Source organism: Pinus tabuliformis, chromosome X (genome assembly GCF_031772625.1).
Source record: "Pinus tabuliformis cultivar Carrire ecotype Pingquan chromosome X, CPIR1, whole genome shotgun sequence".
NCBI classification, from domain to species: Eukaryota; Viridiplantae; Streptophyta; class Pinopsida; order Pinales; family Pinaceae; genus Pinus; species Pinus tabuliformis.
In genome coordinates, this window is record NC_142308.1 from 1,230,957,173 (window position 1) to 1,230,980,753 (window position 23,581).

General features: G+C 31.8%; 1 pseudogene; it reads right to left on the bottom strand.

The window, feature by feature from the left end:
* LOC149144391 (oligopeptide transporter 3-like) overlaps positions 1 to 23,581 on the bottom strand; it is a 143,800-nt pseudogene that overhangs the window by 60,483 nt on the left and 59,736 nt on the right.

Sequence of the window (23,581 nt, forward strand, 5' to 3'; positions counted from 1 at the left end):
TGGCATTAAACAGAATGAATATAAGAAATTTTACTGCTTAACAAGAAAGGATGGGAAAGTTTTGGACTTGATTTGTAGTTGCCTGAATCACTCCAATGGGAAGACCTAATATGCATGCAAGCCCACATGCCAGTAGCATGCCCCACCATGGAAGTTGAATATCATCCTTCCATATAATTGAAAGAATAAGTGACAAAGCCATGCTTCCTGCCAGTAGGATAAGAAACCACCACTGTGGTACATCATTGTAATATCTCATCAAGCATGCATGGACATCAGGTTTATTGGTGTTTATAGAATATCTACTTTGATTAAGGATTTCATTGAACGTAAAAATGTTTGGTAAGTTTCTTTTGTTGGGCATGTCACTGAATGAATCCAAGCAACTCCAGAGTGAATGAAAAAAAAAAATGTAACAAAAATCATAATACATGGAGATGAGAAAATGACTATATAGTATATGATGCATGTACTATGTTTTGATTTATATAGACACACACACACATGCCATTGCTTAATCCTCTGAGTTAACAAACCAAAATCAAAGTGATGAAATTTCTGCTAATAATGCTCATCAAATATGGCATGGTATTAGGAAAACAAATAAAATGTTACGAGAAAGCTCACCTTCCATTTAAGAGTATAACATGGGCAAGTGTTGCAACAATCATTGCAAAACCAAATCTAGTGGAGAAAGCAAAAAATGTGCCAAGATACAGTTTGCTATATTTATCATAACCCTCAATTTTCAAGTCAAACTTTGGTGTGTTAATATGTGCTGTATTGTATTTCTGACCAGTGTCTGTGAATAGTTGACTTGAGAAAATTGGAAACCTCCTTGCATTATAGATATAAAATTTCCAATATGACAGTGGAATGAAAACATAAATAAATAGGAAAAAGCCAATGTCAATGTTAACAATGGAAAACCAAGGGGTGAAAAGTGGACTTCCAAGATATGATGGAACTCCCATCCAATCAAGTGTTGCAGCAACCCAAACCGTGAAGACCCAAACCAATTTGGTGTGCTGTGACACTGTATGGACTTATCTAGCAAATCCATGAAAAAAACTCAAGATTGTGAATAGGTCTCCCAGTAATACATAGTAAGAAAAATTGATTATCATAAAGATTATAAAGAATTGCATGCAAGAGAGTCCCTGCATTTGTTCCCTTTCATGGAGTGTCCTAATACAACATTCACTCTACTCTTTGTCTCAAACAATATAAAACAACAATGGCAGTTTGTCATATTCATTGTTCCTTCAATCAACCCATAGAAATTTTGAAAAAAATAAATGTCAGAGATATTTGTATACATATAAAATTTAGTTGTAGTAGTTATGTCTAGTTAGTCTACAATAGCTAATCAAACCAAGGCTCAAAACAAGATAGTAGAAAATGTGAAGTTTTGTCATCAATTTTTAGGACTTTAGAAGCCACATTATGGGATTATTAGTCACTAAACTAATGGAAATGGTCATGCCATTATGAATCTTAGAAACTGAGTTAGCATAAGAGAATAGAAGGGATATAGAATTAATATATATATTCTACTTCCCACATTTTACTACAAGTGTCCAATAAAATAAAGAGATAAATTTCAAAATAAAAAGGGAAAGAGAGAAAAAGTTGTTTGCAACCAAACCATCATATCTTCCAATAATACAGTAAATAGTTAACATCTTCAGAAAGTTTGTAAGATGGCGAATTTCTTTAAATACTTAGTCAGTATAGGTGAGTGAAAATGAGAGAACTGCCCTGTTCGAGTTGAGCAAACTTTGTAATGATCTTCCATGAAAGACAAACTCTAAAATCAATTTTACTTGCCCTTTTTTTCTCTTCCTGATGCTAAGTAACTAGAAAGGAGCAATTGCAATTCCTTCATAATTACAAAAAGGGCAATTTTCTATCCCTATAAATAAAATATCCAAACTTTCCACGAGAAGAAAAATGAGAAGGGTAGCGAAGCTCTGCTATTGTCCTATGTCTCTGGGCCAAACTAGGCCATATTCTAGACAATCATGGAGGTTTACAAATTACAAGGATTGACAAAAATTCTTTTGGCTTAGTCATTTTTATGAGGAGTCCTTGATCAAGAGCAGTCTTTGACTAGGAATCTTCTTGGCTACATATTTTTTTTCGCATATTAACAAATTTCGAGGGCTAGTGTATTGTTGATACCATTTGAAGGAAACAAATTTATCATCATGCTTTTCCCTTATAAGTTCAATATTTTAACCTACAGAACTATAACAAAAATGGTAAATTTATTCGATTTGATTGCTTCTTGAAACTCTTAGGCACATACATGTCAAAGATGCGTCCATCTTACCTAAACAGAGAAACACATACTAGATTGGATGGCCACCACATATATGTTAGTTGTACTAGATATTTGCGTAGCAAACCTGCCCAACCATAACCTAAAACTTGCATGAATACTCTACCATCATTGTCATCAATTGACGCAAACTTAAGTCTGAAAACACTTGAAAAAAAAAAAATAAGTATAATTAAAGTTTGTTGGTTGAAAGAATTGGGTTGGTTATAACTACCTTACATGAGCTATGCAGAAAATAAGACCTTTCATGACGTGAGGATATGGTCAAGAAACACTTTTCTATATAGTTGTTCCCACCTAACTGCTCAGAAATTAGGTCCTGGAAGATCAACTCTGCGCTAGTTAGAAGGATTGGATGTGAAATGTATTACTTTTATGAGAAGGGCTTAGATAACTACAAAAACATTAGCACAAAATTAGCATATTATGTTGATTACATGTAGTTAGATGTTTTTATTTCTGGACCATTGGTTTTGGGACATCATGTTGGAAGGCTTTGCAGGTACCTGCATTTCCATTAATTCTACTTGTGATGTTGAATTGAAGAAAAGTAATCTCTCAACCCAAGGATGGAAGGTTTTGCAGGGATTTGGATGTCCATTAAATCTACTGGTGATGTTGAATCCAAGTAAAGTAATCTCCCAACCCAAGGTTTAGTGGCATTGTGACAAAATTCACAGCAAAATTCGAATGAACATGTCTGTTAGAACAATAATAGATTGATAATTCCAATGGTAGTGCATGGTTGGTGTGCACATTCATCAACTTCCGACAGAGCAGTGCAAGCTTTGAATAGATGAGGCACGCGAACTGATAGAAATCATGGATGATATGTTTTAAAACGAAGTATTCTTAAATGTATTTTTTGAAGTTTAAATTGGATTTTAAGTTTGGTGAAAATTTTTGTAGTCGAATCTTGATTTGTGTTGTTTAAATTGTTTTTGACTATATATATATGGATTTAGTACTTCGAAAACTTTTGGGGCACTTCGCACGGGTCAAATTTAATTTCAATGAATTCTTATCTGATTTTATATACAAATTAAGCTAGAAAATAAACCATAAAACTTTTCAAAAATTCACACTTAAAACTACTCTCTCTCTCTCTCTCTTTCTATATATATATATATATTTGATTTTAGACTTTTATGATCCATATTGATTTTGTTTTGTTTTATTTCATTTCATTTGTATTTTTAATTAAAAAAATATTGAATTCAAATTAGTTAAATTAATTTAATAATAATATAATAAGAATTGAATATTTGTAGATATGTACTCATAATTAAAAATAAGTTTAATATATTTATCAAATAGTTATTAAAAAAAATTACTAATATTTAACAATTAGATTCAACTTATGATGTGATTAATTTGAAAGACATTATCAAATCTATATATATATATATAAATAAAATGATATATATAATTAGTTTTAAAATATATGTAATTGGTTTTGGGTTAGTAACATGATTAAATTAAAATATGATTTGTTTTCTTATCAATTTAAATTTAAATAAATATTTTAACATTCAAATACATTCTCCAAAGACAAAGATGGACTCCTCATACTTGGAATCTATTAATGTTCTTTTATGGTGATGCAGTAACAAGATCCGTTCTGAATCCTTCTTGAATTGTAGTAATAAACTGAGCATTTGCCCAGAAACAGAGCACTCGTGTCCAAAAACAAAGCATTTGTTAAATGGCAATGACAGAGCATTTTTTAAATGGAAATGAAGTGTTGTTTCGTACTTCAGAGAAAAATTTGTGATGAGATCAATGAACAAAGAGTTGTCCGTTGTCTTCCTTTTGTTGGTGCGAGGAGGAGATCTTGCAGCGGAATCACATCCATAACCGTTTTTTTAAGTCCAAAAAAAAATACAACCACATAATAATAATTAAAAAAAAAAAATCTAAACAACATCAAAAAAAAAATTAGATATTTAAATTAAAAGAATTATATTAAAAAAAGTTGAATTAAAAGACTAAAAGAAATCATAACAATTATAAAATTTAAATTTAAAAAATTAAAAAATAGAAAATTGTAAAAAAAATAACTATATTTGTTGGTTCCAAATGCGTCACCCAAAAAATACTTTCATGTAATTTCTACCAAAAAACTTTGTTTAAAAAAAACAAATCAAAACCAAAAAATAAAAAAATAAAGAAACAAATAAAGTTTAAAAAATATTAAAAAAAAAAATTAAAACTAAAAAATTAAAAAACAAAGTTAAAAAAAAATAAAAAATAAAAAACAAAAACTAAAAAAATAAAAAAAACTATTAAAAAACAATTAATAAAAAAAAAATTCTGCCACCCCTGGGGCGGGGTTGACCGCCTCCCTATTAGATTAATTATTAATTATTTTTATTGTTATTTTTAATTAGATTAAATTTTTAATTTAGTTTTAGTTATTTTTTAATTAAAATTTAATGTTTTTAATTGGTTCTTTTATTTTAATATTGTTTTGTTTTGATTTTTTTGATTTTGATTTTTTAATTGTTTTTATTTATTTATATAAATTTAATTCAATTTAATTTTTTTAGTTATTTAATTTTCTTTTAACTCAATTTAATATATTTGGTTATGTATTTAAAAAATGATTTTTTATTAAAAAATGTTTTTTATTTAAAAAATGATTTTTATTTAAAAAATGTTTTTTATTTAAAAAAATATTTTTTTTTTTTTTGTAAATTATGTTTATTTTATTTTTACTTATTTTATTATATTTTCATTTTCATTTTTTCTAATTTTTTATATTTATAAGTTAATTTTATGTTATTTTTTATTTTATTTTTTTAGTTTTTTTTTGTCTTTTTTTATAGTTGATTTTTTTGTCATGTTGTTTATATTGTTTATATATATATATATATATATATATATATATATATATATATATATATATATATACTTTATTTTTTGTTATTATTTAAAAAAATATGTTCTTTTTATTTTTTATTTTATTTTATTTATTTATTTATTTAATTATTTTTGCTATATTTAAATTTTTGGTGTTTTGTATTATTTTTTGTGTTTTTTTACTATTTTTAAATTTTTATAATTTTTTATTTTTTATTTTTTATTTTTTTTATGTTTTTCTAATTTTTTTCGAATATTTGAAATTTTTTTTTAATTATTTTTTGTGTTTTTTTTTTATTGTTTTTTTCAATATTTAAAATTTGATTTCTTTTTATTATTTTTTTTTTTTGTTTTTTCGATATTTAAAATTTACTTTCTTTTTATTATTATTACTATTTTTTTATTTATTTTTCATATATATATATATTTACTTTATTTTTATTATTATTACTATTTTTTTTTTATTAATATATATATTTATATATATATATATATATATATATATATCTTGTATTACCTTTTGTGTTTTTTTTTAATTGTTTTTTTTCAATATCTGAATTTTTGTTTTCTTTTGTATTCTTAATTTTTATTTTTTTATACATTTATTTTTTTATTTTGGTTTTTATCTTCATTTTTCTCTATAGGGTCTGTGTCGATGCTCGTCTAACAACACGATCTCATTATGGGTAATTTGATAGTTGATTTTAAAATTTTTGTTATAATGAATGGAGTGTGCCCCCACAATGTATCAGTTTCATGGTTGTTCTTTAAGTTTTCATTACAACGGGTCGAGTTCACCTACACCGCGTGTTAATTTGATGGTTGATTTATAAAAAAAATATTGCAATGTATCGAGTTGTCTTAGGCTAAAAATTTTAAATTGCTATATATTTTGCATTTAAAAAATAAATTACTCTTGAGTGTTCATTTTTTAAGTTTTTTGTCATAATTTTTTTCATAATTTCATGCTTGAAATATTTTGAAAACTTGAGATATTTTTCTAGTCATAATCTTTGGTTTTAATTGCATGGTTGAAAAATTGTCAAGATTTTAATGTTTTTCTAAGCCATGATATTTTACCTTTAATGCTATGGTCGAAAACAATTACAATTTCAAGGTTTTTTAGAGTCAAGATATTTTATCTTTAACAACGTGGAAGGAAATAGTTGGAATTATTAGGATTTGAGACATGATATTTTATCTTTAACATCATGTCCGAGAATTGTTGGAATTTTATAGTTTTTCAAAGTCCATATATTTTCTCTTTAACTCCATTGCTAAAAAATGTCAAAATTGTAACCCGATTTTTTTTTTGTTATTCCAAAATAAACAATTTTTTAAGGGTGTTTTTTTCCACCATTTTTTTAAAAAAAAGAAGGTTTTTACTTCCATTTAAAAAAATGTTGAAAATTTACCCAAAAAAACATCATTATGGAATAAACAATTTTCATTTTTAAGTTGTTTTTTCATGTTTTTTTGGGGTTTTCGGGCCCGAGTACCCATTTTGAGTTAATAGTTCCCATTTCATCCGTAACTATGTTTGTTCCTCTTCTGCGAATTTCCAAATTTACCTAGTTATTCCATGTCGTAACTTTTTTTATTTTCAATTTTTATCTAATTTCAATTTATAAAGTGGAACCCAAGTAAAGATTTGCTTTGTGAATTGGATTTATTCATTGTTATTGTCGATTAAACTAATTCACTTGGTTATTCCAGGTCGTACCGTTTTTTATTTTCAATTTCCTTCTATTTCAATTTATAATTTGATTTGTGAACTGGATTTATTCATTGTTATTGTCCATTAAACTTTGACACAATGATTATAAGTAACCAGGTTCTCTTTGTATGCTGATATAGATATATGGATATTTATTTAATGTAAACATTAAGTTAATAAAACATAAATTTCACAATTTTTTTATTATCAAAACTTAATATAATGCTTTTTATATTTCGAAATGAAAAATCATTATTTTTTTCTAAGTTATTTAGGTTGATATTAATTTTATTTTTTAATTTAAGTGTACATATTTTTTAACATATACCTATTTATTTCCATTTAAAAAAAAAATTAATTTCATTATATTTATTAATCAAAATTTAATATAATGTAAATTTCATAGTATTTTTTAATCATTCATATATATATAGGCTAGAAGTTAAATCCTAAATCATTTCTTCTAACAACTCAATAACCTTAATCAACAACAACAAAAGTTTACATAAAACTTTATATAATATAATAAAATAAATCATTTTAAACAATATATAGCCTTAATTCAATGCCCAAGGAAATCAATTATGATAGCTAATCACGTATTTATTTGTCATATACCACCTTGAGAATCATCTATTATTTGTGATAACTACTCATTTGTCTATCCATGTAATCCCACCTTGAGAATTGATCAACTAAAGATACATTGATTTAATCCCTTGCATTGGCATAACTTTCTATATGTTATCAATTTGACCTCATAGAAGTACGTTAATCTGTTATGAATTTGACCTCATAGAAGTAAGTTAATCTTCACCTTTGAGAAGCTTGCTTTAATTATTAGATTTAGTTTTGAATATTTATTATCTTATATAATTATGATGTTAAATTTTTTTAGTGCTCAAATGTTATTAAGAGTTTTTGGATTTTTGTTTCTTTTATGTTTTTTAGTCTTTACCTCATTAGGGGCTATAGCGATTACCTCGTGTCAAAGTTCTTTGACTTTTCAATCATTTTTCAACTTTTCTACAATTTTAACCAAAGTTTCGAGAAACTACTTAATATTCCTACTTCCCCATATATTTAAAAATGATTTTCTAATTTTCGATTGGTTCAACGAGTTCTGATGGGATATAATTCCCCTAGTGGAGGGCATTTTATTTTTTGTAAGTTCCTAACAAATAATTTTAACATAAAAAAAGTCTAATTTTGTGAGTGGCCATTCTATCAGTGAGTGCTTTGACACTGACATTGTTATGCTATTACTCTACCCAATGATGCCAGAACTAGCGCAGTTTCAAGTCCTTTACGTAGATGAAAGTGTGTGGGGGGGTGGTGGTGGATGAACAAATCTCCAATTAATATTATTATGTTTCATTGTGCAGAGAAATATTCCTCGCATAGTGAAAGCTCCAAAGAAGGAAAGCAATGCACATCTTCTTAGTACATCTATCATCAATGCATTGTGATGGGGAGTTGTGTGGAGCTACAAAATGTGATAAAGAGTTTGTATGTTATGGGGATAGTGAGAATGGTTGCCACCCAAAGATGAAAACCAGAGACATAAGCTCACAAACTTACATGGAGATCATGTCATTCGAGAGGAATAAAGCAATCTCAATTCCCCTAATCTCGCATGTAAGGGAGAGAGAATGAAACTTATTTGTAAATGATCGATCTGGAAATAATAGAGATATATAGAAACACTAATTCAAATGAAAAGACACACCTAAAGCAACAACTAAATTATTGAAGATGTCATTGTTGTGCATAAAACCAATTCTAGGCATCACCCAAGCATGAGACAAGTGTTGCTCTGGCTCTTGATTATTAAAGCGAACCACATGAATGATAGATGAAATAATCATGGAAATAGTTAAAATTTGATTGTCATGGTCTTACTTATTATTCAACTATTGAACTTAAATTCATTATAAATTCTAGGAAGAATGTCAAGTTTACCTTAAGTTAATTGTGATGCATTCCATTACTGGATGTGAGAAGTAACAATCAACATCCAATACTCGGTCTTTGTAAGTTGTAATTGATTTTAACAAGGATTAAGAATAGTATTCGATTGATTAGTCCCATCTTTATCTCTATCTCAATTTATGATTCTGATAATATTTTGAAAATATAGGAGTAAGATCAATCCAAATAAATTCAACTATTAAATACAATGTGTAGCTTGTTTCTGCGATTCCTTGATATGTATACATAAATTAATCTACAGGAGCCAAATTGTAGGGTTCCACAACACGATGACAACACAGAATATTTTTGGTTGAGGTGGAACTGATTGGTTGTTGTTAATGTCTTAACGTTGGAGGAAGCTCATTGTGCAGGAGTGCAAAGCTCCGCACTCCCACAACAATGAATGACATCACGGACTTTTCCATTTCTCCTTTTTATGGTCTTGTGTACTAAATATTTTTATGACATATTAAAACATTTGCATTGATTTTTGTTTGTGCCATTTATGAATTCATTACTCTTTGATTTTATTTCGTGACAAACATGTATTCATTACTCTTAGGTAGTTGTTGGCATATTTAATTAAGAAAAATATTGAATTAATAACATGTCACCACTAGTATTTACATTACCAAATTGCCTCTATAAATTAATAATTGTTACAAGCTAATACTCAGTACCTTGTCTACCCAGCAAAAAAAGATGATGAAGTTTAAGATATTATTGTTTTCTCTGTTTTTGGCAATGACAGGAATAGACACAACGAATCGAAGACACTCAAAGGCGCTACATTATTCTTCCCCTCACAATAGAAATCACAACTATAAAGGTGCCCTATCAAAGAGCATTATAAATGTCTAAACTGTTGGAAAATGCAACTAGTTTCGGTCTTCATAATTGTCATTGCAATCATGTCATTATGTATATCTTATGTAATAAGCAAAAGAAGAAAGAAAAATTATTATTTTCAAGCATGGGTTTCATGCTTCTTTTGATTGGTCAACTAGGTTAAGCATGTTATTCATGCTTCTAGGGTTTTTCATGTCATAAGAATAATTTTCATGAGTCAAGAGAGTCAATATCAATTGTATAAGACCCATTTGGGCAAGTTGTAACATGAAAATAATTTATTTTTGTGTCTAGAAAGTCAAAAATGTCTCCAAGCACAAGTCGCCCTTACCAGTGACAAGTTGACCTAGAAGAGGCCTATTTGACCTCATGAGAAGGCTATATAAAGAAGCAAGTTCAATTCATCTTGGACACACTTCTATAGTTCAATCTCAAGCAAGAAAAAAAAGAAAAACAAGAGCGAAGGACAAGGAGGCAAGAGGAAGTCTAAACAAGAAGCAAAGATCTGATTTTTGAGTCTTATTCTCTCAAATGTGCAAAGATTAGGGTTTTTGTCAGAGATGCAAGGCTGAGAGTTGTATGCCTAAAGTTTCACACCTACATTGGAAGTTGAAACCTTGACTAGAGCAAATCTTAAAGAAGGATTGACTCTCGTTGACCTTGAAGACCTTTACTTGCTTAAGGAATGACTTCTTGAAGGGATTACATGTGTAATAAAGCTAGGGTTTCTAGAGTCTAGAAGCTGAAATTTCATATCTGAAGTAGAAGGCTAAAATTGTGTTTGGGAGCAAGATTAAAAGAGGTTTGACCTTAGTTGACTTGGGTAATCTTTGACTTGTTTCAAAGAGATTTTTGGAGGGATGACTTAGTACTTGGAGGAGGTCTTGACTTTGGTCTTGGGGTCTTGGATTTATAATTTGAACTAAATTTATAATAAGATAAGGGATTCTCCTTGGATTTGCCCCTTGGGTGGGTTTCTCCCTAGCTTGGATCCCACTTCTTGTATCTATTTTCTTTATTGTTTATGCTCTTGATAGTTGTTTGATAAAAATATCCAATAAAGAACATTAAAAATATAACTAAAGTTCACAATATTTTATCAAGGTTAAGGAGAATTGTTTAAATAGTTTCCCTACTATATTATCCAACATAAATGCCCTAAATTTTGAACCATTTTGAGATTCACAGGAGGGTAGTTTTGGCACAATGTTGATGGCATGATTGTTACCACATGGCATCCACTCACTAAGAAAAGGACATCCTGCCAGTTTAGATATTTGTAGCAGAGTGATGATGGTATTAGATCCACTCCTCATGTTTTCCTTAGGCATAACTAGTGGAGCCCTCCCACCCTAAACGCAATGATCAACTCTGCAGAGTGTAGAGGGACCTTCTCATTTGAGAAAATGATAGTTGGAGTTTCTTGAAAAGGAGTGTAGAAGTTTGGGTGTATTTCATAAGAGAATAATCCAAAGGCCATGCTAAAGAATGAGAAACCAGTAAAATCCACCAATCACTATGATATTATTGACGTTTGGCTTTATGGTAAACAAATATATGTAGAAACACTGTGAGAAAATGATTAAAGGTGGCAACTCAATCACCTCAACCTTCGAACACTCACATAGTCAAATTTTTGAAAGAACAAAAATTGCAAGATTCCAGCAAGAAACTTGTTGTCAGGGAAAATTGTGGCCTCGGTAGACATTGCCTCTTAAACTTCACTCTCGTTTGAACTACAAGTATCACGTATACAACTTTGACTGCTTGGCGAAGAACACAAGAAATATCTCTTATTGTACATACATAGGATTGGATTTTAGCCTCTTATGGTTGTAAGATCCTTCTAGGGTGACTACACTTATTGAGACCCTATAATTTTGTAAAATATTGTCAAATATTCATTTACGATTTCAAGTTTCAATGTTGTCGATCTTCTTTATCGAGGTTTTCCCATGAAATATTTCGTAAAATACACTGTTATTTGAAGTGTGAATATTTGTTGATGGCAAAAAATTACCTCATTAGCATGTAAGGGAGACCACCTGGTCAGATCCCTAACTAAGCCCTTACTGTTTGTTTTACTAGTTCTGATTGGTTCAATTGGGTCCTATTAGCCCCTCTATCTTCTTGCTGATTTGTGGTATTTCTATTACTTGCCAAACAAGGAGAAAAATATCAAAATTACCCTCTTGTTGTTAGCTTGCAAGAAAGAAACCCTTAAGTTGACTTGAGGGCTCAACCAACCACACTAAAGTTTACCCCTAATGTAAGGGGACTTCTAGAAATGCAGTGATTGATCTAAATGCAAATTAACTCTAAAATGCAAGCAAAAATAAAGAAATCCTAAGCCTATCTCGATTAGGAAGATGTAGATCTAACCAAACTATGAGCAAGGTAATTAAATGGATTGGGGATTTAACATGTATCATTTGTGTTGAATATATAACTAATGAAATAGTTTTGATAGATGATATTATGATTAAAAAACATGTTATGTCTAGAGACATATTAATAATGAATGAATAACTATTAAAACCAGGAAAAAGTTCACATGATTTCAATAGAAATTAAATTGATTTAAGATAGCATATTTCTGAGTAAATAATTACTCAAAAGTCTGATTTAAGCACTTGAGTAAAAGATAAAATTAACAACAAATCTATGAGACTAATGAACTAGATATCTAATCCAAAAGATAATCATCCTCACATCAAACAAATGTGCTCAATATGAAAATCATTTCACATAGATCTGCTATAAAAAAAGATAAAATTTACATTCAAAATAAAAATATTTTGAATACAAAGTGATGAAACCTAGTCTCTTTTCTTTGTTCCTTTATTTGATCTCCAACAATCCTTTCTAAATAATATGCTCTACCACTAAAGGGAGAGGGTTGCAAAAGTGCAGGCTTAACCTCTAATACAAATTCTAGATTTGAAAAGAAAAAGCCCCAATAACTGAGACTTGAGCTTTTCCTCCCTACCTACAACTCAGAATCTCATTAAAAAAGTGTTAAGAACTCATAAGTTGCAAAGGACAGGAACCATTCCTCATTCTCAAGACTGATATTTATAATTTACAAAAATTATTAAAAAATGGAGAGTTGTTGGGAGTGGTTTTAGATCCCTCTAGTTTGGACCAACAAATCCTCTTCTTCTACTTTGCTAGTGCAATAACATTGCTACAAGATCTTTTAGCTTCATATTCTTCAACAAATCTCCTGCTAAAATCAAATTCCAACCAATTGAAATCAAAAACCAAAATTGAGAAAATAAAATTCTCAACAATATCTATTTATTTCGATTCTTTAAAAAAACATTATATTTTTTAATCAAAATTTAATATAATGTAAATTTCATAGTGTTTTTTAATCGTTTCTTAATATTTTTTAATCAAAACTTTATATATATATATATATATATATATATATATATATATATATATATATATATATATATATATATATATATATGGAAGTTGAATCCTAAATTATTTCTTCTAACCACTCAAAATAACCTTAATCAACAACAACAAAACCTTACATAAAACTTTATATACTATAATAAAATAAATCATTTTAAACGACATATCATAGAAAAGAATCTTATTTTCTACTAAAGATTAACCCTAATCATCAACAACAAAAACCTTAAATAAAATTTTATATAATATAATAAAATAAATCATTTTAAACAATATATAGCCTTATATAAATTTTTATATAATATAATAAAGTAAATCGTTTTAAACAACATATAATGGAATTTTTTTTTTTTTTTTTTTTTTACGTTTATTTATTATGCCTATGCCTCATCAAATACATAGTTAATATCACGAGGAATAAAGGAAAAATTTTAATTTCTAACATAAAACTTCACCATGGTACCTCTCGATAAAGAATTGCATTTTTATTATATTATTATTCAAATATTATAATGTGATATTATATCACTTAATATCATGATCATTTCAATATCTAATATGAAAATGATTAATTTGATTCTTCAAAATCTATCTCTCTCTCTCTCACACACACACACATACACACACACACACACACACACACACACACATATATATATATATATCATTTTTTTTAATAATTTTTATAATTAAAGGTTCTAATGTGATATGTCAAAACATCCACTCTATATGTAGAGAATATTTGGAAAAAGAATTTTGAAAGAATTAAGTTTTTCTATGGATATTAATTAAATTTAAACATGAAGTTCTAAGATATGGTTACCACAAATATGTATCATTATTATTTAGAAGTTATTATAATGTTAATATGCATTGTTATTATTTAAATTTATTTTAATGTCATGTGTATATTATCAAAAAAAATTAATTCATAGTTACTAATATGTATCTTCATTATTTAGATTTTTTAAATGTGATATTCTTATTATGATCTGTTTTTATATCAAATCCTGACATTGATATGAAGCTCCATTGCAACCTCTCCTCCATAGTAGGGTGCAGGATGCCTTTACATGAAATAACAAGACTTAGAATTAATTATAATAAATACTTTTCATTATCTATTAACCAAGGATGGGGTGAGAAGGGATGTTATAAGGGGAGTCCTCCCTTAATCATGCAAATTGGTGTAACCTTCACCTCTTGTAAATGTTGTCAACTTACGAGCTCCTCTAGGCCATATTTATTTTTTGTTTTGCATGTTATGAAGTGATTGTTTCCAACACTGTGCAACATCATTGCAATTATAGGGAGAATGTATTGCTATCATTGCCTCTACTCTATTCTCTACGGCTTCTCTCTGTCATTGTGAGTTCACAGTTTGCTCTGGAAAAGAATCTTTTGTGATTATTTATAAGCCCATGTCTAGTCAAATACATAGCCAATCTCTCGAAATATCATGTGGAATAAAGAAAATCTTTTAGTTGCTAACATAACACTTCACCATGATACCTCTCAATCATAGAATTTCATTTTTATTATATTTTATTCAAATAATTATATTATTTTAAAATTAAATAATTAAAAATAAAATTTAATAAAATTTTTGATTTAAAACTCCATTACAACCTTTCCTCTATAGTAGGGTGCACAATGCATTTACATGAAATACCAACACTTAGAATTAATTATAATAAACACTTTTCATTATTTATTAACCCAAAATGGGGTGAGAAGGGATGTTATAAGGGGAGTCCTCACGACCCTATTGACATCCTCCCTTAATCATGCAAATTGGTGTAACCTTCATCTCTGGTAAATGTTGTCAAGGTGGTGGTGTTTACAAGCTCCTCTAGGCCATATTTATTTTTTATTTTGCATATTTTGAAGTGATTGTTTTACAACAGTGTGCAACATCATTGCAATTATAGGGAGAATGTATTAGTATCATTGCCTCTACTCTATTCTCCATGGCTTCTCTCTATCGTTGTGAATTCCTAGGTTGCTCTGGAAATGAATCTTTTCTGTTTATCTATAGGCCCATGTATCGTCAAATACATAGCCACTCTCCCAAAATATCATGCGGAATAAAGAAAATATTTTAGTTGCTAGCACAAAAATTCACCATGGTACCTCTCACTAGAGAATTGCATTTTTGTTATATTATTATTCAAAGAATTATATTATTTTAAAATTAAATAATTACAAATAAATAAATAATAATAATAATAATTTACATCGGCCAGGCTATATGATATTTTTATCACATTTTAAAATAAAATTAATAAAATCTTATTATTTTGAATAATTATATTGAAATTTATTTATTTATTTTAATATATTTTATTAAATTTATAAATAAAAATAATTTTGGAAAAGTAAATTAATATTAATCATTTCATATAAATTTGTTAATTAAAAAATGAAAAAAATTATGTTTATGATTTCATATGTGTTGGGTGAAAAGGATTTTTCTTCCAATATTACTTAATATTATGATCATTTCAATATCTAATATGAAAATGATTTAATTTGGTTCTTCAAAATCTATCTAATATTTTCTATTGGAACTTGAAAGAGTGTCTTTGAAGATTAAAATACAATCTATACGGGAAAGGTTATAGAATATATCAATTTGGCATAATGCAAGTGACTTCTCTTTATCTTCTAGATTTGAATGACATTTTTTTTTACTAATTTCTATCTTCAATGATTTTTTAAATGTCATGATTCTTCTTGTTATAGACGTATTTGGGCACATCAACCCCAAACTTATATGTCGATAAACTAGGGTTCTTAAACCCCTAAAAGAGTTGTTTCATACTCTAAAATAACATAGGCATGTGATTACATCATTCCCCAAAAGTTCCACCTGAGAAACCATCTAGAAATGGCCTAAACTAAACCATACTAACTGCTCCACTAGCAGGGTGCGATGCATACTGATTAGGCCTTCTATAGGGTGCGATGGGTGAGGATGGACAAATGTCCGAGACAGTTTTCTAGGTGGTTGCTCATGGAATCTTCTAGAAACTTCTCCTATGCCACTTTCCTCTCTGAATTCGCCCAGGGATGAGTAAGAGATCCAAGAAATCTCCAAGTGGAACCAATTGCAACAAGTGGAATGACACTAATCAAACCCCATGGATGACTGACACCCTTGCACACATCTATAAATGGATCCCTCATTTAAGAGATATAGAGGCTGGAATATGGTGAATTGCAGGGAAGTTCTGATAGTTTGTAATTGAGGAAAGAGCATTGTATTGTTGGTGTGATCTTGCTATTTCATGAGGTGAAGAGGGATTGAAGCTGGGAGGATGATGCTGGATCAGACAACTGGGTTGTAATTCTCCCTTCTATTTAATAAAGTTCTTCAATTTTTCTTCCATATGATTGTGCAATTGTGAATGTTATCATTTGTGAATGCTATCATTTGTTCATTATATATCTGATTCTGTAATGTTTATGTTGTAATAGATCACAATTCTTTGACGGTTCTTTGTTGCTGTACTTGTGCAGGTACTCTCCAAGCGGGTTAAGTACGGGGAGGAGTTGCAAGCTCTGTCAAGGGGGAGAGAGATCAGGCAAGGGATTAAGCGAAAGTCTCAGGTTGGTCCCATCATCTTTCTCTTATTTGTTGCACGTAGAAGAAATCGTTGAATTTCTTTAAACTGTTGTTTCTAGGGTAGCTGCCAAACCTAGAGGGCTAGTCGTTCGACAAGACACTAGTTTTCCCAGAAACAAATTGGCGACTCCACTGGGGAAGAAAAAATGTTTGTTTGTTGTTATTGTTTGTTTTATAAACTATAGACAGAGCCTGAAGTTAGCCAGGTAGCCTTTGAACTGCTCTTGCTCTGCAATTGCATAGTAGATGAATGTTGCTTCAGTGAATATCTGGTTTAGTTTATGAATTAAATATTTGACTTACAAGCATTCTAGATTCCCTTTTGGTAGTTCAGTAACCTCTCAAGACATTCCTCTATACTTTTCTCTTTACTGCCCATCAAAGCTCAGCTTAACTCATTGAAAACAACTGCACATCTGAGCCAAAACCCATTTCAGTTGCGCTCCCTGGACCATCGCATTGTCTTCCACTGTAACCCAATATGCATCGCACCTCTCGAGTGTGGTAAGTGTGATGCATCCCTATTTCTGTGAAGCCTAGGTGCGATGACTAATTGAACCCTTTTTCCATTCTAAAAATTGGGGGGTTTTGACCTTGTTTGCAATTTTGTTTAGTTGTTTTGTTGATTATGAATAGTGCCTCCTTTAAGGAAAATGAAAACAAATACATGCATTTGCATTTAGCATTTTTTAGTTTGTGTGCAAAAAATGATTTAGGAAAATGCACTAGTGTGTGCTCTTTGCTCTTTGTTTGAAAGAATTGTAATCTTCTTTCCCTAGTAGCTAGGATTTTCATTGCTCAAAATAAACAAAGATTGTTTATCATTGTAGATTACATCTTAGGAATTTCAAATCATCATCACGCGGTGAACCATTGAAAGGCAAACTCTAAACAAAATCAACATTAAAATAAATTTCAATGAACCTAACAATGCTTTGGAACTTAACGCAACATATCTAGAGGTCTAGGCTAGAGACGTGTTCTGGCGTCATTAAAACTAGTGGCTATCATTTTCATTGAAGGTTGGGTGATTCCTCCTCCTTGATACGATAAGTTCTAGCACGGACTTATGCTCCCCGTACCATCGCGTATATATTGGGAGACCATAATAGGCTTAAATCCTTTATCCATATGAAGCCAAGTCTACCGCCTTATTGATCACAATGCACTAAACAAAACATTCGGGAAGATTGACTGCCATACATAAGTCCTTGGTAATTCTCTTTAATTTATCACCTAGGTGTATATTGCAGTTTTGCGATTGGTTTGGTAATCCCTCTATCTAGATTCTCCATAGTAGTCACTTTCATTCCTTTTCGACTCTTTAAAAGAAAAGGTCCATCTGAGCACTTGTCCTTTCAGGCTCATTAAAAATCAAAGGAGACTAGAGTCATCTTTAGCTTTTTCTCGACTCTTAAAAAATGAAAAAGAAAAGTTGTGTCAAAACGTCTTTAAAATTAATTAAATTTAGAATAACATCTTTTTCCCCTTAATTTTGAGTTGATCAAGTAATCCGCAATCGTGGAAAAAATTCAATCAAAACCCCGTAATTCATGGAGACTAGCGAGTCAACCGTCTTTGACTCCAGAAGCGAAGCCAATCCGGACAAAGCGGTCTCGTTTAACTAAGTCTAATTCATCTGGTTTATTTGAAACTTTGGTTTCAACATCGTCAGAGACTTCAGTTACTCCAATTATTTTTGGTACATTTGCCTTTAGAGAAGAAGTTCTGCAATTACAAGAGGACATTAGAACTGATCCTAGTGTAACGGTAGACACTTTTGTACCTAAAACAACTCCATCTAGAGTTGATCCAGAACCCATCTCAGTTCAAATCAAGGCTACATTGGAACCAGTAGTTGTTCAAGAACCTCCCTTTGAGACTAGAGTTCACTTACCTGAATGTTTGGAAGTTGAGTTTCAGAATTCAGAAGGTGTCACCCCTCCAGTTTCTGTCACTACAGAAACTATACCTTCTTTAGCTCCAGGAAACTTTTATGGACCTAACGGTCTACCTCCTCCACCTGGTCTGATTTCTATAGGGGATATAGTAGAGGATCCTCCATCTAGTACCCCGTTACATTTTGGAACTGGGATTCATTTGTGTCCTTCTACTTCTGAGTTTGGTTCTTTTAATCCTCCTTCATCGCAAGTTCCTGTCGAATTGCTAGGAAATCGTTTGGATAGATTAAACATGTCTGAACAACCATCAACATCTAGGAATGTGTCATCTCATGTAGCTACGATAGAACTTCCCGCTACCATTCCGACAATGTTTGCTGGTATACCATCTATTTCGGCTAGTTATCAATCATTAGCTAGAGTCCACTCAAGGGCTGCTTCAACAATGTGGTCTGCTCCTATTTATTCATCCAGAGTCCCATTTGGTATTTCTGATGTTGAAACTCAGCAATTTGATCTTGCATGCCAATATCAATTTGGGTAGACTAGTCTTCAAAGACCGATATATCCTTTAAACACTGGACTGCCACCATATGGAGAGAAATATGCCTTTTCACTGTTTCCTCCTGGGGAACAACCATATGAGAGTTTCCAACAAAATTCAGGTCAAACTGGAATTACATCTAGTAGTTGGATACCAATACTACCACAACAACCAATGGTTGTATATCCAATGCAACCGATCCAACCTGTGTCGAATATTCGCACTACACCTGCTATTATGACTGTGTTGCAATAACAAGCACAGCTTGTTGTGTCTCAACCTCAAGTCTCTCAGATTGTGATACAATAACCACTTGTCTCTACAGCCCAATCGCAACCTCAAGTTAGTGCTTCTTTATTTGGAACGACTCAGGCACAAACGGGTATTATCAATCCGTATCTTGGTCAATCTTCTAGTATTGGGCAACAACAAATGGTCCAACAACCATGGCTGGCCCAATACCAGTAACCACAATTCCAGCAAACCCAACCTCAGTTTGGGCTTGGTTTACAAGCTCAAATTGGGCTTGGTCAATACCAAGCCTACCGAGGACCTGAGCAACAAGGCTTTGTAGGTTATGGGTAGCCGCATTTTCAAAACAGTTATCAACAACCACACTATACTAGTTATGTCCAACATCCTTATCAAAGTTACCAACATCAAATGCATTATGCTGGTATGCAAAGACCTACTGCTCAGGTGATTCCATCTTATCCTGGGTATGCTTCACCTAACCTGAATTAGCAGTTGCCTTTTGTAACAACTCTGGAATTACTAGATTTGAACTGGCTAACGAATGATCCAATTGCATACACCCCTTGGTGGCTAGCAATTCCTCATAAACTTCCCTCTGATATTCCTAAATTAAATGGAAATCCAGGTGAAGATCCATCGAATCACGTAATGATTTTTCATTTGTGGTGCTCATCTAACACCCTGAATGATGATTCGATTAGGCTTCACCTTTTTCAGAGAACACTCACTAGTCTAGCAGCGAAATGGTATATTGAATTTCATAGAGCTTCTTTTGATAGCTTCAGCACCCTTGCCACTACTTTTCTAACCCACTTTTAGTTACCCATTAGGTACGAAACGGGAACAGAACTCCTTACCAACTTTAAATAGACCATGGCCACTCACATATATGATCATATTCATGAGTGGCAGCATCATCGTCGAATGGTAAAAACGTATGTTCCTTATTAGCTTTTAGTTGAGTGGTTTATTAAGTCATTATTGCCATCTATCACTTAGGACGTGGCGAAAGGAGGAGTTGTCACTGAAGAACAAGTCATTTCTTGTGCCCAAGATTTAGACTTGATCTATATTCAGTCTGGCACACTCTACAACAAAATTCTTGACGCTCCTAGACCAGAATTTTCCATTCCACCTCCTCCTAAATCAAATAGGGACTCTCATGCTAGTGACGGTGTGATCAGTGCCTCAAACACACCAACCGCAAGGGGTCCATCTGGTAAAGCTCTTGCTGTTTCTAGTCAAAATGCAAATGAAAAACCTCTTGCCTTGGAGATTAATGCCAAGCCATCTGACAAGGGAAAGAATCCAAAGCAACTAGGGGGGAAGAAGAAATGGAAAAACAATAAAAATAAACCGGAAAATTCAACTCCTGAAAAATTAGGTGAGAACCCTACTAGGCCAAAGAAACCTCCTCGTTTTCCATGTTTAATATGTAACAAGGAGCATTATACGAGCGAATGTACACATCAATCCGAGGTTTCAAAACATTTGAAGGCTTCGAAAACCTTAGCGGTGTTGACTGATCTGTTTCCAAACCCAGAAAATAATCTGGTTGCTATCGATATTGCTTCCACATCCCAAGTGCTAATGCTATCCATCTCGAAAAAGCAAAATGATGCTTTGGTATAAACAAGGAGTAAAGATTATGGGAATCCATCGTCGTCAGACAACTAGGTTACTAATCAACCTAGTAGTTCGACAACGACTTCGCCAGAAGTCGTTCCACCCATTATTCCTGAATTAACTATAAAGCCACCAAAGGGATTCATACATAAATCGACATTTAATCCTCATGATCAAGCTGGTCATAATTATAATATAGTGGAGGATCTGGCTCAATCGCCATACGCTATGTCGACACTTGAGGTATTGTAAAATTGTCCCTCCCAAAAGCAGGCTTTGTTATCAGCAATAGGTGGGATCAATCCAATGGATTCCAATCTTGCGGCCTTTAATCATAAAGGATATACACCTTAGTTATCGGCCCAAATCGCTTTCCTTATACAGGTAAAAGCCCTCAATAAAAATGTTCATCAAACTGTCATTGTTGAGGGGGCATCCACCTGTATTATGTCAATGAGTTGCTGGAAAAATCTTGGTTCACCACCCTTGTCGTGATCACCAACAACATTAAGAGCATTCGATGGAAGAACGTACACTCCATATGGGATCTTAAGTAACTTGCAAGTTGAACTAGGGGGCAAGACAATGGAAATTGAAGTCGAGGTCATTGATAGAAACCTTGATTAAAATATTTTACTAGGAAGGCCCTGGATTTATGCTATGGCTACCGTTGTGTCTACATATTTTAGAAAAGTTCCATTTCCCTTCCAAGGTGGAATCACAATTGTTGACCAACTAGCCTTTTTGCTAACGGTTCACAAGCTATTGGAAGCATTCCATTGATCCATGGAAGTTCACAATCGCTTCGAAATGTTGGAGTAGGTGTCCTAAAAGACCCTTCCTTAATGGGTACTTTTGCCCTCCCGCCTCCATCTGGTTTCGTGGAAGTGGGCATAGTGGAAACTTGTCAAATGATCTCTTCTCCATCATCTGAGAGTAAGAAGAGTTCCGATTATTTTGAGAGTGAGGATCATCGCGAGGTGTTGCCACCTAGCCCCATTGAATTTTTGTAGCAATCAGTTTTCTGGGCTTGGGCAACAAACTTGAATCAACACTCGATGAGTGTTTGGGTAGATAGGTCTTTAGAATATGGTACCTCTTCTGATCCTTGGTCTCGTATGCATTCTACAGACGAAGTGATCATCCAATCAATGATGATAGAAGAGATGCCATGGGAAGATTACCACCATGGATCCCACCTTCAATATGACAATGAAGATTATTCAAACAACCTCAATCATTCTTCAATTTTTGATGTTTTATTAAATTCTGTAAGCACAGTAGATTTCGAGCGAAATCTGTCCAACATTGAAGGAACTATCGCCATTAATATTTCGACCAAACCTAATATTGTAGAGAATATTCACGTTGGAAAATCCCGTTCTCCATCAGAACTAGAGATTTACTGTGCTCTTTTTCATGAATTCAGAGATGTCTTTGCATGATCATATGAAGAAATGCCAGGCATTGACTCGAGAATTGTTGAACATGAAATCAAGATGTATCCAGATGTAAAACTAGTACGAAAACGACTTTGACCTATCCATCCAAAGAAAGTCGTTGCCATTAAAGCAGAGGTTGAAAAACTTTTGCATGCTAGCTTCATTTACCCTGTTCCTCTCACTGATTGGGTATCGAATATTGTTCCTGTGATTAAAAAACAAGGAACCATTAGAGTGTGCATTGATTATAGGGATGTAAATCAAGCATGTCCAAAGGACAACTATCCTACACCCTTTATCGACCAGATTATTGATGAATGTACTGGATGTGAAATATTTTCATTCATGGATGGATTTTCCAGATATAATCAAATCAATATCCACCCACAGGAATAGTCAAAAACTACATTTATATGTCTGTGGGGCACATTCGCATATTGTAAATGACCTTTCAGTTTGAAGAATGCAGGGGCCAACTTTTAGAGGGCAATGAATTACGCCTTCCATGACATCAAACACATCGTTCAACCATATCTCGACGATCTGCCAACTCATTCATGAAAACGAACTGATCATCCGCAACATTTGAGAGCCATATTTCTACATTGCTGACACTACAAGATACGACTCAATCCGCACAAGTGTGTATTTTGTGTTGGTTCTAGTCGATTGCTTGGTTTGTAGTTTCTAAGGATGGAATTTGACTCAACCCATTTAAGGTTCAGGTAATTCGTGACATGCCTCCACCTTCAAATTTGCTTCAGATTCAGAGACTCCAAGGGAAAGCTAACTTTATAAGGAGGTTCATTCCACATTATGCTAAGCTCACTAAAGGTTATACACATCTTTTGAAACAAGGAGTACCCTTCCACTAGGATCAGGTTGCACAAGCTTCCTTTGATGCTTTAAAAGATTCCCTAATAAAGGCATCATTAATGTACGCTCCTGACTATCAAAAAGACTTCAACCTATATCTCATCGCTGTAGATACAACCATCGCTATGGTTTTA